Here is a 16553-nt window from a genome sequence, read left to right as displayed (position 1 = left end):
TGAGATTCTTTCAATCATATTGGAGGGAATTTATTATCTAGAGCCAAATATTATGAATGTGATCAACAATTTCCACACAGAGACATAAGAATAAAGGAGAAGGAAGCAAAGATAAATAACTCGTGACTCTGAAATAAAATATATAGGGGATCAACAAAGAATCCCTAAGGTGGTTCAATCTAATAAAGCTAAACATGTTGTTTTTTAATATGTGGAAACTAAAGCTGAAGTTGAAAAATATGTTACCATTAGTGAGGAGGAGATTAGAATTGTTGCCCAAAAATAAAAAATAAATAAAACACCAAAAATAAAAATGGCCACCAATGTCTCTCTACCAATTGATGATGAGGAAATTGTTTATCTAGAAGAATATATTTTAACCAGTAAGAAGAAGAAATCAAAATTTGGTTAATCTGTAAAAAACACGTGCAACTGTGAAGATCAAAGTGAAATCTCTAAAGGTAGAAAAGAAATCATAACACCAGGTGATGAATTAGAGGATGAAATTATAAAAAAAATACAAAATTCCCTTCGAGATCACTTGATGAAGAATAAATTAATTAATAGTATAAAAACATTTCAGCGTAATGTCAACCAATTCTATAATCCAAATGAAGGACAATCTCAATATCAAATTAGAAAGGCATATCACCTACATGTCCATAATTTGAAAACATTGTTCAGGTACAATCCATGTGCACATGTGATGGATTTGTGGTTCTTCTTGATTCAAATCAAGTTCCCAACAAAGAGGCATTTTAGAGGACACAATGCTTTGAATACAAATATTATGTAATTAGAGGGAAACATTTAGTAGAGGCCAAAATACAATTGATCAAGGAATATCCCAATAGGTCTCTTTTTGAAATAGTGAGATGCATCATTTATGTCAGTTTAACAGAAACAGAAACATATTTATTGACATGGTATCATAATGCAAATAATGAGTATAGAATGTTTATAACTTTCATCCAAAGGGTAAGATTTATTCATATTGAATTTGTAGAAAAATGTGGTGGGGATAATACAAAAGTCATTCTAAGATTTCAGAAGGAATTTTATATGGAAACAACTTATCAAATTGAGAATAAAATCAATACAAAAGGTGGAAAAGTAAATTCACATTTATTTAGAGGCATGGATAACGTTTTCTAGTTGGCATTTAGAACTCGGGAGATATGGGAATCGATTGATAAGATTTTTGACATGTGGGAGAAGATTTCCATAAAAAATCATAAGGTTAAAAAGTATAAACCCATAATATGTACCAACGGTAAGAAAAGTCCTAAAATGAAGCAACTTACAGATGATATGACTATCACACCTTGGAGATCATTACAAGGAGTGAAGGATGAAAAACTAGTCAAATCAATACTATGTCGTGTCAGAAGTCAGATGAATTGTCACTGGAAAAAATGTGCTTGAAATTTGAAAAGTAAGTTTGTTGAATTTTGTTTACTTTTTCTTGGATTATAATTTTCTTTTAAATATAACATATTCTTGTTGGTAGTATCTATTATAAATATCACTATATTAACAATTTTTATTTTATTTATTCAATCATAAGATTTGTATGAAAATACAAGAACATATGGCCAAAATGTTGAATGAAGAGAATTGGCTTGATGTTATACGCAACTACCCAGAATCAAGTTCTATGACAACACTTAAATATTTTTATCTTACATTCAAAAAGGTATGTTGATTTTTACATTAATTTTATTCATATGTAAACTATTTTTATTATATTACTTATACGTATATTTTTTTATTTCTTTAAAGATGTCGAAAAACAATGTAGATGGAGTACCAAATACTTTCATAAGGTTTATTGAAAAAAAATAAGTTGGAAAGCATGAGAAAGGAACATCTTAGGAATGTTGAACTTTATCCTGCTCTAACTCATTTCATTTGGAATGGGCTCGACACTATCCAATATCCAATAATACAAGATGATTGTGAATACATTGCAAAACTCATACCTAAAAGGGAATATGTCTGATTATTGCATACATTCATCATGGTTTCAATTTCCGAGATATTGGATATAATAGTAAGCCTTATACTTATCAAGCTTTTAATAAAGTGGTTACAAGATTTCAAGAGGTCACAACATTACCATTTTGGATATTTGTGACATTTCATTTAGATACACAATTTTCAATGTTATTAACAAGCTTCAAGGGAAAAGCAAACTCAAGGATGCAGTTTACATGGTAGGACATTGAAATTGTATGTTTGATTAATGTTAAAAAAATATTTATGTACAAGTTGATTGAAATTTTACTATGTCATGTTATAGGAAAAATTCAAATATTATTTATTCTGGAGATCAGCCAATTGTAAGTGATTGTGAGTTCATCCATGTTGAATGTTAGACAAAAGATGATAACTATAAGTTTATTCTCATGAATCGAGTAGATGGAAAGAGTCATAGAAAATTATTGGTTCATGATGTTGTCGTACAAAATATAACATATGAGGATAAGATGCAAAAGGAGGGATAGTTAACATTTATCAAAAACTGTAAGCATTGATTAACTATACTATAGATTTATGTTCAAATGAAGGAGATGGGGTTTTGGATTTATTGTGAGGTTCATGTAAGTTTTATTAAATAAAATTGAATTTTAATATTTTCTTTTTTAGTTTTTATGTGTTTATAGTAATTTACTTAATTATTTCTTTTGTTCTTGATGATTAGGTACAACACTAGCATGTTGCCTACAAAAAGGAATAAATTGCATTTCCATTGAAAAAGTCCCACTACAATGTAATTTTATTCAACAAAGAATTAATTCTCTTCAATTTCTTATAGATGCAATGCAAGAAGTTGTTTTAAGGAAAGGAAATTTTAGTAAATCACATGCGGCAAAAAAGGAAAAGGAACTCCAACCACTGTTATATGGAATGATTGGAAAATGACACTTTGGGAGATTTGCAAACATGAAAGATCCATTAGAAGAGGAAAATGAGCAAATTTAAGAAGAAAATATTGTGAAAGAAGACAATAATGAAGCTCTAGAAGATGATGAACATGGATTACACGATATGGTTGATGAAATTTAAGTTATGTTTTCAAATCAAATCAATTTTGAGAGCTATTCATTAGTTTTACTTGTAATGTTTTGACTTTGAGATTTTATGAGAAGAATGAATATTTGATTATTGTTGTTATATGTTTAATATTTGTATTATCTGATTTTCACTTGAATTTTTATGTGAAACATTATTTCTTGTAAAACAAATGTGATTACTATTAATTTTTAACATAAAATTCATAAAAAATGTTATTTTTTAAAGCTTTTTTGTTAAGATTTTCCCATAAAAATTGTTTATTTGAGATGTCATGTTTAACAAAAAGTCCCAAAATGTGTATTTTTTCATTATATTTATATTGAAAATGTGTGTTTTTTTGTCAAACGTTTAAAATAATTGCTTTTTAACTTTCAACTATTTGATGTGCATTGAAATATTAATTAACATTGCATAAACATACAGAAAATGCTAATTTTAAAATATTGACCCTTTTCTTATTTTTTAACTATGCGAAAAAATGAAGATTTCATTACAAAAAAAAAATTGAAAAGAAAAATTAAAAAAACACAAATACATAAATGCACTTAAAAATAAGTATCTTAGGGAAGAAGTATACATTATAAAATTTAAAGTGTAAAAAATAAACCCTCTAAAAAAAAGGGGTTGATGTTGCGTCAACACGTTTCAAAATCAACATGAAAATCACTCACATTTAAAAAAAACATTCATAGTTGATACATAAGAAAATTTAAAATGAAAAAAAAATGCTAAAAAAATGTGTATTCTAAATAGCCACTTTCCAAAATCTGGTCATTTTTTTACTATCTCAAGAAAACAGGTAATCGGTAATTTTCTCATTTGATCGGTAACTATGTTAATGGTTACATGTCAAGAGTTAAGGGTGAGAGGGTTATGATTTTTGGGATATAGTTGTTATTGCTACAAGCTATATTAGATAATAGGCGTTAGGATTCAAAATTAGTAGGTGTTAAGGGTTATAAAGGCTTGAGTTATAGTTTTTATGTGCTTTACAATTTAGGGGTGATAAGGTTTGGATATTGTTGGGTCACGGAATTGTCATATTTTTCCTACTTATTTTCATTTTTATTTTATCCCTTTTTGACCAACCGAACCATGTATTATTGATGATGATGGTTAACGTCCACTGAGACCAGACTCTGGTCTATCAGACCTAAAGAAACAGATTATTACGTAACAACCCTTATTAACCTAAGTATGTCACTTTTCACTTATCACTTTCTTAGTCCAATTCTACACATAATTTGACATTAGAACTACTGTCTTAGATTGGTTTTTATCATAAAATTAACATATCAATTGTTTAAGGCTTAGATGGTCTGTAGAAGCTTGCAGTTACAGGATTACATTTCGATTCCTTTACCAATTTGGATTAATTAAGGTTATGGGAGCTATTTTTGTTACATAGAGAGTTGCTTAAGCACGTGTTGCCTTTCCTAATAAAACTAAATCTAGGAAATTCAATTATTTGTCTAATTATTACATACCCCATTGTGCCATAATACAACATTATTAGACCATTCTGACACCATTACCTTTTACAATTAAATTGATGTAACCGTCATCATTAGCACCAATAGTCCTTCATCATCATTATTTCTTTTCTTTATTATTCATGTTGTTACATCTTGAGATCAGTGCAATCATTCATAAACTCATTTTGATTTAAAAGTTCTCAATTGGTAATAAGGAGGTGTAACACTGATAATTCCAACACCTTGGCATTCTCCCCTGAGCGAGAATCTATATTCAATGAAGAAACTTTGTAACATGTTCCTGGCATTGTTGAGTAGTGTGGTTGTGAGAAGCTATGGGTGGAGCATCGATCAGAGTTGAGCCTAAATATGTTAATGTGTTGTTACAATAACCATAACCCTTGGAAATTTTTTCAACGACTAGATGGCTGAGTTATTTTGAAAAATTCCAGGGTTTTAGTGAATCGATCGCTTTTGAATTTTCTCAAGCCTTATTTGAACAACACTCTATGGTCAATGGAAGAAGTGACAGGGTTGCCTAGCACAGGAGAATGATGGTTCTCAAGGAAAGTGGTCAATCCTAAAGCTAAGGCCATATTCTTACATGAGGAGAATAATTGACAGCCAAGCACTGAGTTTTTGATAGGGCATCTCTTTCTCAGCCTTGTGACGATGTATCCCTCTTCATCCAAAAATTCATTAGTTGTGAGGGTTGTTTTTGGGTTATATTCATTGTCACTTTCAATTTTTGACACACTCAACAATGAGGCGGTTGATTAATTTACTATACTACTGTTGAAGTCATTGTAGCAATGGAAAAGGTTGTCAAAGGGGAAAAACATTCAGAAACTTACATCACTAACCATGCTTTAATTAAATTAATCATCATGCATTTATTAAAGAGACAAAGGAGCACATGACATGCTATGATAGTGAGACCTTATGCTAGTGCGAATGAGGAATATGCTAGTGCGAATGAGGAATATGAAGAGAGTGTTGAAGCAATAGCTAGTGCTAAAGAAACACCTAGCATTGAAACAACACCAAGCACTTAAGGAGAACACAACACTGAAAAAAACCAACTACTAAAGAAACACCCAACACTGAAACAACACCTATTGTTGAAAATGTTACATCTTCAAAGAGATAAAATTGCAGGTTCTAAGAAGAGTAGGGCTGATACACCTCCTATGAATGGTCAACAAAACCCTAAGAGGCGGAGTTTCATTAGAACAAACCCTAGTTAATCCTCGTGAGAAAAGGAGATGTGGATTGAAGAACTATGGTGGTGTGTAGTGGGCCATCAAAGGAAATACGAGGAGGGTGACCAATTGTAGAGGAAGTGCTAGAGGAAGAAACTACTAGAACAACAATTGTACCAAAAACTGGAGCTAAGGAAGAGAAGACCCCTGAATGGATCAGGGGAGTATAAAAAAAGGTAATATATCAAAAAAGGAAACTAAAAATTCCAATTGGTTGAAGAACCCTTGGGAAAAGGGTGCAAGTAGTTGTTATACTAGAAGAGATGGCAAATCTATTATAGAAATTCCTTGTAGGTTAAAACTGCTAATTGTAATATGCTAAAACAATAGACTTTAATCTACTCTACTCATAAGTGGAAACAATTAAACGATTGCAAAATAATCAAGATTCCAAGATAAATAATTCAATCAACATGTTACATAATGATTTCTTGGGGAAACCCACAACTAAAAAGCCCTACTATCTGTATATTTCATTAGTCAGAAAATATGAGAAGATTATAATGCTTTGCTCAAGCCCGAGCAAACTCTGCACTATCTCTATTTGTATCATTATTTCCTAGAAAATCCCAAGCAAATACTTAGCCAATTTATTTCCTTCCCAAGTCATTATTTTCTTGCACTTTCACTTAAGGAATTAGCCCCCTATTAATTAGGGGAATTACTCAATATGAATTATGTAATCCCCATTGGCCTTCCTCTAACTACATGCACTGCCTATACAATTCGAATGATCATACAAGTTATAGCACATTATCGATGAACTCCAATCTAATCTCGGTCTTTCTTAGATCTGACATCCTTAAGTTAATTATAAGTATATCTTCAATTTACTAGTTGATCACTACAGGCAACAACACATTCCACTGCAGACAACACCACACTACTAGACATCCCGCTAGTTTCTCCAACAATTGGAACTAGTTTAACTAACTTTAACTCAATTAGACTGAATTAATTAATTAAAAAAATACACTCAACCAGGGCTACTATAACATAGGAGGTAGTCTACATGACTCTAGTTAGACCCTCAACTCGAATTAACTGGTCCAAATAAGTCAAAATAACTTAGTTAACTAATACAAGTTGTCTTAAATGTGGAATTATAATTTTATTCGCAATTTAATTCAAGGACAAAATTAAATTAGGATTTTCTTGTTGCATTTTCAGCACTCCCTCTCAACAAGAAACAAATTATCTGCTACACCAATCCTACCTATATGAAACTCACATTTTCATGATGGCAATGCCTTTGTCAAAATATCTTCATCCTGTTCTTCTGTAGGAATGTACTCCAACAACATGATTCTCCTCTACACACAATATCTTAGATGGTGATAATGGATGTCGATATGATTGGACCGATCATGAAAAAATGGATTCTCAGAGAGTTTGATACAACTCTTATTGTAAGAGTAAATCACTGTAGGATCCATCTGCTAACCAGATAAGCCAACACAGATCTTCCTCATCCAGATAACCTCACAAGTTGCTGGACTAGCAACCATGTATTATGCTTCAGTTGATCTAAGTACAATGGATATATACTTCCTGGTGTACGAAGAAAATGTTGTTGACCCAATACTGAAGATTCCCCCTAATGTTCTCTTCATGTTAGATGGACTCCCTGCCCAATCTGCATATGCGAAGCCTTTCAATTTCGCTCCCTCTTTTTGTTTGTACCAAGGACCAAACTGATTGGTGCCTATGAGGTATCTCAACACATGTTTAGCTACCTCCCAATATAGTTTAGTTGGATTAACCATTGCTTGACTAAGTTGGTTAAATGAAAAACATATGTCCAGTTTTGTGTTCACCAAATATATAAGTGAACTGACAAGCTACCTGTAAATAGTAGCCTCCACTACTTCACCTAAAGTAGAGTCTTCCTTCCTCCAATTCCCTGCTAGAGGTGTCTGCATGGGTTTACTTCTCTTCATGTCGAACTTCTTCACTATCTCAATGTCATATTTTCCTTGAGAGATAAATAGTTCCTCCTCTCCTTGCCATACTTCCATACCAAGGAACTAATGCATGAGCCCAAGGTCCTTAATCTTGAATTCTCTTGCAAGATCCTCTTTGAAATATTTTACTATCTTATCATCACATGTTAGAATTAAATCATTGACATATAATACTATAATAAACAATTTTCCTTGAACTACAAGATCTTAAAGATTCACATCTATTCACTTTTTGGGAAGCCCAACCAAGTGAAATAGTTGTCAATCATGGTGTATCAAGCAAGGGTTGCTTGTTTCAATTCATACAACACTTGCTTAAGTCTACACATGCGTGACTCTCTGTTCAAGGTCTCAAATTCTTCCATCTACTCAATGTACACCTCTTGCTCAATCACGCCATTAAGGAATGTTGTCTTCACAACCATCTGACGTATCTTCTATCCCATATGTGTTGAAAGAGCTAGAATATATATGATTGAAGATTACCTTGATACAGGAGCTAAGGTCTGCTCATAATCAATTCCTTCCACTTGATGGAACCCTTTGGCCACAAATATGCATTGTGCTTCTCCACACTCCCATATGCTCCTTGCTTTACATTGTAAAGCCATATATAACTCACCACTGACTTGTCTACTGGTATTGGGACCACTTCCAAAACTTTTTTTATGATAATGGAGTCATACTCCTCTTCCATGGCATCAACCCATACTGTTTGTTGCACTACTACCTCGAATGAGGATGGCTCAATATATACACTCTCTCATTAGAGCCATGTAGCTAGTCTACCGATCTGGTGACCACCTCTGCCTATGTTGTGATGTGGGTGCTCCCACATTCTCTCTAGAACCATGCATCAATATATTCGCCTCTATGGTGTGTTTCCTTCCATCTCTACGAGTCTCTGCATGAGTGAGTTCTCCCACTCTCTGCTCCTCTACATGTGGCTGATCCACATAATCCTAAGGTTCTTCCTCTAGAGCCAAAAGCTCCTCATCTCCATGAAAATGAGTCTCCCTCTCAAGGGAACATCTCATGGCCTTCTCTTCATTGAAATTCACATCTCGACAAACCACTGTCATCCTGTGAGACAAAAGGTACACCTGATAGTTGTGAGGTGTATCGATGTACCCCACAAAAATGCCTAACTCAGCTATTGGCTCTAGATTTTTCCTTGCATACTTGGTAACATGACAGTAAACTAATGAACCAAAGATCCAAAAGTGTGTCATATTTGGTTTCTTACCTAAAAAATCTTCTTCTAGTGTACTCATCCCGAGAATCTGATGAGGACTCATGTTTTGCAGATATACAACTATGTTGCATGCTTCAACCCACAAGTGCAACATTAGGCCATAATCATGTAACGTTTCCCATGAAGCTCCTGAAATAATTTTTTTCTTCATTTTAGCCACCCCATTCTACTATGGGTTATGGGGTGCTATTAATTCCTATCGAATTCCTTCCGATGCACATAATTTCTTGAATTCATTCGACACATATTCTCCACCATTATCGCTCCTGATAGCTTTAACTTTCCTGCTGGTATCTTTCTCAACAAGTTCTTCAAATTCATAAAATTTGGTGAACATCTAATCTTTCTTCTGCATGAATAAAATCTAGCACTTATGAGAAAAATCATCTACAAATTTACATAATAATTGTGCTTGGCTGTGAAGGGTATCGAGAATGGTCCACACACATCTTAGTGAACTCTTTCAAGGATCTCTTATGCTTGACTATCCTTATCATGATAGGTATCTTTGGTGTACTTCTCTAATGTACACCCTTTTCATATGCCCCTCTGCTCGAATGTACCCTTGGGAAGTCCTATAGAAATTTTTTGCATTATCTTCAAAGCTCTTTGGTGCAAGTGACCCATCCTTTTATGCCACAACTCACCGATGTCTAAGATCTGCACAAACTCGTATTCTCCTCTTCTATAGTGATTTCAACTTTCCTACCACGTATAAATTCCTTATAGATTCAAACTGTTTATTGTAATATGATAAAACAATAAACTTGAATCCACTCTACTCATCAGTAGAAACAATTAACAATTGTGAAATCATGAAGCATACAAGAGAAATACTTCAATCAACACATTACACAATGATTTCCTAGAGAAAGACACAACTAAAAAGGCCTGCTATGTGTATATTGTATTAGCCAACAAATATGAGAATATTTCAATGCTTTTCTCAAGCTCGAGCAACCTCTGCACTATCTCTATACATCTCATCGCTTCCTAGAGAAGCCTAGGCCAATACCTAACCAATTTCTTGCTTTCCCAAGTCCCTATTTCCTTGTTGTTTCTCAAGAAATTAGTCCCTTATTAACTAGGGCAATTCATCAATATGAATTATGCAATCTTCATAGGCATTCCTCTGACTGCATGCACCACTTGTACAATTTGGATGATCATACAACTAATACTACAATGTCCTTGAACTCTAATCTCAGATGGGTATTTCTCAGACTTGACATACATGATTTAATTATGAGTGAATCTTCCATTTACTGGTTGATCACTGCATGCAGCACCATACTCCACTACATGCAACACCACACTCCAATACAAGCATAATTACACTCCACTACATGCAACACCACACTTCAGTACATGCATAATTGCACTCCACTGCAGCCAACACCACAGTACTAGACATCCCACTAGCTCCTCCAACAATTGGAACTAGTTTAAATTAATTTAACTCAGTTAGACTAAATTAATTAATTACAACTCAAAATAAACTCAACTAGGGCTCGTATAATGTAGGAGACACACAACATGACTCTAGTTAGATCCTCAACTCGAATAAACCTTGCCAACTAAGTCAAGTTAACATGGTTAACTAATACAAGTTGTCATGAGCTTTGGAATTACCATTTTATTCCCAATTTAATTGAAGGGAAAATTTAAATTAGGATTTTCTTGTTGAATTTTCAACACCTATTGCTATAGCTAAGGCAGAATGTGTTGATACAACTAGACTTGATGGGTTTGAGGAGCAACAATACAAAGAAAAAGATGAGAAGTCTAGAGAAGAAGGCTCCTCTGCATCTAAAATCCTCGTTGTTACACCAAAGCTTGAACAAGAACTAGATAAATACTAGGATACATAAGGATCAGTAACATAAGAGTAGATAGAAGAAAAAAAGGTTATTGCTTCACTAGGTAAGACAAAAATTGACCCTCTCATTCAAATTGAAAATCTAATAAAGGAAAATGAAGAGTTAAAGAAACAACTTTCCATACTTAAAGAACAACGTCATTTTAAGAATGAAACTAGATTGGATATGTTGGCAGAGGTTATAGAAATTTCATCATCTACTGTCTTAGAAAAACTTTGTAAGGAGTTCCAATGAATCCTTGAGGAGGCTAAAATCATGGAGACTATTAATGTTTTAGTTAGAGTACAAGTGGGGGGAAAACACAAACAATTACAACATGTTGTTCCACGAGAACCTGTTGATGACACTACTATTACATAAGAACCAACAATCGAAGAAGAGTTGGAAGAAGAAAACTAATTTGCTAATCCACAAGAATATGTTTATGTTGTTATTGTTACACAAGAACCAATAGTTGTAATAGACCATAATGAAAATAAAAAGACTAATGTACCACAAGAAATTATTATTGATTTTGTTGTTACACAAGAACTATCAATTGAGATATAGAAACAAGAGGAGAAAAGGTATCAGAAGGAGGATGTTGAAAGGACATCCAAAACAAATCACATTAAATTTGAAGATTTGATGAGGGTACTAGAGGAGTGGGATGAATTAGTGCTCTTTCCAAAATTTGAAGTCATTTTCCTAAAGAAGAACGAGGAAATTGTCAATAATATTAAGAAGGAGTGGGCTAATAAATTAATAATTGCAGAATTTGTGAAAATTTAGAAGGTGAAGAATCAAGCAATGAAACAGGTGAAGGAACAACAAGGAGATGTTAAGTTGTTACAACAAGAAAATGAGCTCATTAATGGCATATTGTGTGCTAGTATTCCTTCTCCTTCTTATCCTTTATATTTGGAAGAAAAACATTATCTCTTCCAATTAATAACCATGAAGGAAAAGTGACCATATAAGACAAGGAATGATACAAGAATTCTTGGAAACATTTCAAAGTGATGATTTCTCATAGCAAAATTTATTGTGCGAGATGTACCTGCATGATTTCACTTTCTTTGGGGAAAAATGATTCAGTCTGACACCCTATGTGGGAGATGTACAACTTAGGGCTTCTATTTCGTCTATGCAAAATAAGATAGGGTTGAAATCTTCCCATGATATTGTAACAAATAATGAAGAACGGGTAGAGTTTTTTTTATAGGAGAACTTGGTTAAAATGAAGTTGTTGTACACAATCAATATAAGACATGGTGGTCCTCAACCACTAATATACAAGGAATGAGAACTGGTGCCTTAGAAGGAAGCAAGTTGAGATGGGATATTTCCCGAAAAGAATTGAAGAAGGGAGATCCCTATTGTTATCAAAGTTTCGAACAATAACTTTCCACAGTCCATAAGTATGCTAATTAAATTAGGAGGAGTGGTGCACGATAGATAGGACTTATATTAAAGTTGTTATTTTGTTACCCACCCATTAGTATCAACATCCATATAGTATTACTAATAAGTTTTGTGAGGTAGAATTGGTTATTTCTTGAGGATACATGGTCAGAGTTGAAGACATGGTAGGAACTTACAACCTCACACAACTTCACTTTCAGCATGTCAAGTATCAATGACATGATTTTGCATGAGGACATGCATAAGATTAAGCTGAGGGGACATGTTGGGTGACGAAATTTTCATCCTTTTCCTAGTTATTTCCCTATTATTTTTATCCCTTTTTGACCAACATGACCATATCTTATTACTATAACAACTCTTATTCACCTAAGTATGTCCTTTTTCACTTGTCACTTTCTTAGTCCAATTCTACTTGTAATTTTACATTAGAAATATTGTATTAGGGTGTTTTTTATCGTAAAATTAATGTACGGGTTGTTTCAGGTTTGGATGTTTAGTCAAAGCTTGTTGTTACAGGATTACATTTCAGTTCCTTTACCAATATGGATTAATTAATGTTCCAAGAGCTATTGTTCTTACATAGATAGTTCCTTAAGAATTTGTTTCCTTTCCTAATTAGACTGGATTTGGGAGAGCACCAAATTCAAAAGAAAAAACTCATCACTTGGAAATATTTGTGGAGTATTCAGATTGTTTGGTTGAGATCTTTTCTAACTCTATTTGTAATTAAAGGAAAATATTATAGTTTTACCCCTTCCATGGAAATCATTGTGTAATTGCTAAGATATTCATTTCATTTTAAGATCACATGAGAATCGAAAGATTCTCAAGATGATATTCTCATTATAATTGAGATCTATAAAAGATAATCCTATTTTCCCACTAGTGCTAAAGAAAAGAATTGGAGAATAAGAAGTCTGGAAATGGGAAACACCAGAGCTCTATAATCCTCATACATTCATTAATACAAATCTCAACTTTGTGGTTCAATATTTTCCTCTGCGTAGTTTGTGTGTTTTTTATTGCACCACATCTACTACAGAGGAAGGGCCCTCCTTCTTAGTAGGGATCCCTAGTTAGTTAGATTGGAATACATAATTTCATATATATTTCTTAGTTATGTGATTGTTGTTACAGTTAATTCTGTGTGTAATTTAATTAATTGCGGTAAGCTTTGGATGGCGTGACAACTTAATTCCTAGAACAATACCTCACTTTAGTGTGGTAGTGAATTATTTTCTTTGTTGTTATCGTTTGGATTTCACTTCCTTTTATGTGTGAAAATTGACTAAGTGATGGTTTTGAGGAGTGTTGTGAGAATGGTTAAATGAAAGATTGCATAAATATTTATCAATTATGTGATTGTTGTTATTTTATTGCTACAACTAATTCTATGTGTAATTTAATTAAAAGCAGTAATATTTGGATGGTGTGACAACTTAATGCTTCGAGCGGTCCCTCAGTTTAGTGTGGCACTGAATTATTTTCTTTGTTGTTACAATTTTGATTACACTTCCTTTTCTGTGTGAATATTGAATGAGTGATGGTTTACAGGAGTGTTGTGAGAGTGGTTGAATGACAGGTTGCATAAATATTTCTCAGTTATCTAATTGTTGTTACTACTGATGTTACAATTCATTCAATTTTCAATTTAATTAATTGCAGTATGCTTTAGACGATGTGACAGATTAAGTCCTAGATTGGTCCCTCAGTTTAGTGTGATAGTGAATTATTTGATTTGTTGTTACAGTTGGGATTGCACTTCCTTTTATGTGTGAATATTGAAGGAGTGATGGTTTTCAAGAGTTTTTTGAGAGTGGTTGAATGAAATATTGCATAAATATTTCTCAGTTATGTGATTTTTATTACTGTTGATGTTACAGTTGATTCTATGTGTGTAGTTTAATTAATTGTAGTAGGATGTTGATTGTGTGGCAACTTAAGTCCTATATCGGTCCCCCCATTTGGTGTGGCAAATACTTATTTTATTTGTTGTTATAGTTTGGATTACACTTCCTGTTATGTCTGTAAATTGAATGAGTGGTGGTTTTTAGAAGTGTTGTGAGAGTGGTTGAATGACAAATTGCATAAATATTTCTTAGTTATGTTGTTATTATTGTTGTTACAATTAATTCTGTGTAATTTAATTAATTGCACTAAGCTTTGGATGGTGTGATAACTTAATTCTTAGACTAGTTCCTCGTTTTAGTGTGGAAATGAATTATTTGCTTTGTTATTACAATTTGGATTGGATTTCCTTTTACGTGTGTAGATTCAATGACTAATCATTTTCAGGAGTTCTATGAGAGTGACTGAATAAAAGATTATATAAATATTTCTTAGTTAGGTGATTGCTATTACTGTTTCTGATATAGTTAATTAATTAATTGTAGTAAACTTTGGATGGCATGACAACTTAAGTCCTGGAGGGAAAAATCGGTGGCTCTAGACCTCGAAGGGCCTATAATATCAGTTAGAACTAGGTCAACCACTTGCATCCTTTCTCCTGAGCATCCCAAATCCTACTTGTCCATCAACTTGGTTGTTGTTGAGCCTAAACCAGGAAACCAGCAGGCCAGTTGCACCAAGGGGGGAATCAAGAGGTCGAGGGATGAAAATCACTTACATCTAGGCACAGTAAGGTTGAAGGCAGGCCATGGAGGGACTTGGGGGAATTCGGGTCACATCCCTCAGACCCAGACTCGAGACTCTATAATGATGCTTCACATGGAATGGTCAGAGGTCAATATTGACATATGGTTTGGTTATAATGTTTCTTCTTATGCTAATCTTACAGGTTTATTTAATTTTCCTGCCCTTCTGACTCCGGTGCTCCTGCTTTAGGACAACGAAAGAAATCATGAGTGGTTGTGGCTATAAGAAACTCTGGGTGAAAGAAAAATGGTGAAGGCAGAAGCGGGGTCGAGAAGAAGAGGGGGTCGTCATGCTTGAAAATAGAAAAACAACAAAAAGAAAACGTTGGTGTCCTCGACCAGCAAGAGTCAATGGAAGAGGGGTAGGAAAATTGTAGAGGAAAACATGCATAACCTCATGAATGCATACCATGGGGGAAGTCCAACACAGGTTAAGGCCATAATTTCAACATGGGAGGCGGAGCTAAACGCCGAGGTAGCGGCAAATCCGCTTCCAATGGAAGTCTGGGATCCCTTGCTCATAGATCCAAGACACACCTGAGGCCAGAAAACTCTATTTAGATAGACAATCCAACTTTACTGGGTGATGAAGAACCTGTTGCTTAGGGCCATGACAACAAACAGGAATCTAGAGGAACCACAGCAAACACAACAAAATGGGATAAGCTTAAAGGATATTCTAAGGGAGATTCAGGTTGTACAGGTGCAGCAATATCATTTGAATGTCTGCTTAGGCTGAATGGAGAAACAAATTCATAGCCTGCTACAAAATGAAATGCTTGGGTTGAGTGCTAAGGACCCACATCCCATTGAATCATCAAATGACTGAAAGAATATTAGATAGGAATTAATGCATTCTTTTATTACTATAATGATCTAGTCAGATAGCATTTACTTTGATAGTATAATGATTAAACATATAGTATATACAATAGCTTATTTATCATGGATGGATATTCTCACACTGTTTAAATTTTGGACGTTATATGATGTTGATCAGTGGCCAACAAAACTGGTTTCCCTCGAGCAGGTTGAGGCCACCAGACATTTTTTTTGTTACCTGCATATATATGATTAATATAAAAACAAAGTACCACCAAGATTACACAAAAAAAAATGTAAACAAAATAATTACAAATATTTTTATACTCTCTTAAAGTAGAAAGAAAATTTTCAATCAAATATTATTATTTTAAGTTTCAATTAATTGAAATTTATTTTATTTTAATTAATATAAAATTAGTTTTGGTTATTTATATGTATTTTTCAAAGTCATCTATGCTTTCAGATTAAAGATAAAATAATTATTTTATTTTAAAATTGAGCAGATTACAAATATTTTTTAGAGTAACTTTTCATTCAAATAATAATTCTTTACTTTCAGTTACATAAATTGAAATAAAACTAGCTTGGATCTATCTTAATTTTGGATTTACCGGGGGTAGAGGGGATCAAATCTATTTTCACTTTAAAAATGTTTGTATATGAAGAGATTTTATCCTTTTAGCACTTGTAAATTAGGAGTAAGATGATTTAATTATTAATTATAAATATAATTATTAATTTTATATTTCACTT

This window comes from Pinus tabuliformis, chromosome 2_2 (assembly GCF_031772625.1).
Source record: "Pinus tabuliformis cultivar Carrire ecotype Pingquan chromosome 2_2, CPIR1, whole genome shotgun sequence".
In the NCBI taxonomy this organism is placed as follows: domain Eukaryota; kingdom Viridiplantae; phylum Streptophyta; class Pinopsida; order Pinales; family Pinaceae; genus Pinus; species Pinus tabuliformis.
This window is presented reverse-complemented; position numbering follows the sequence as displayed.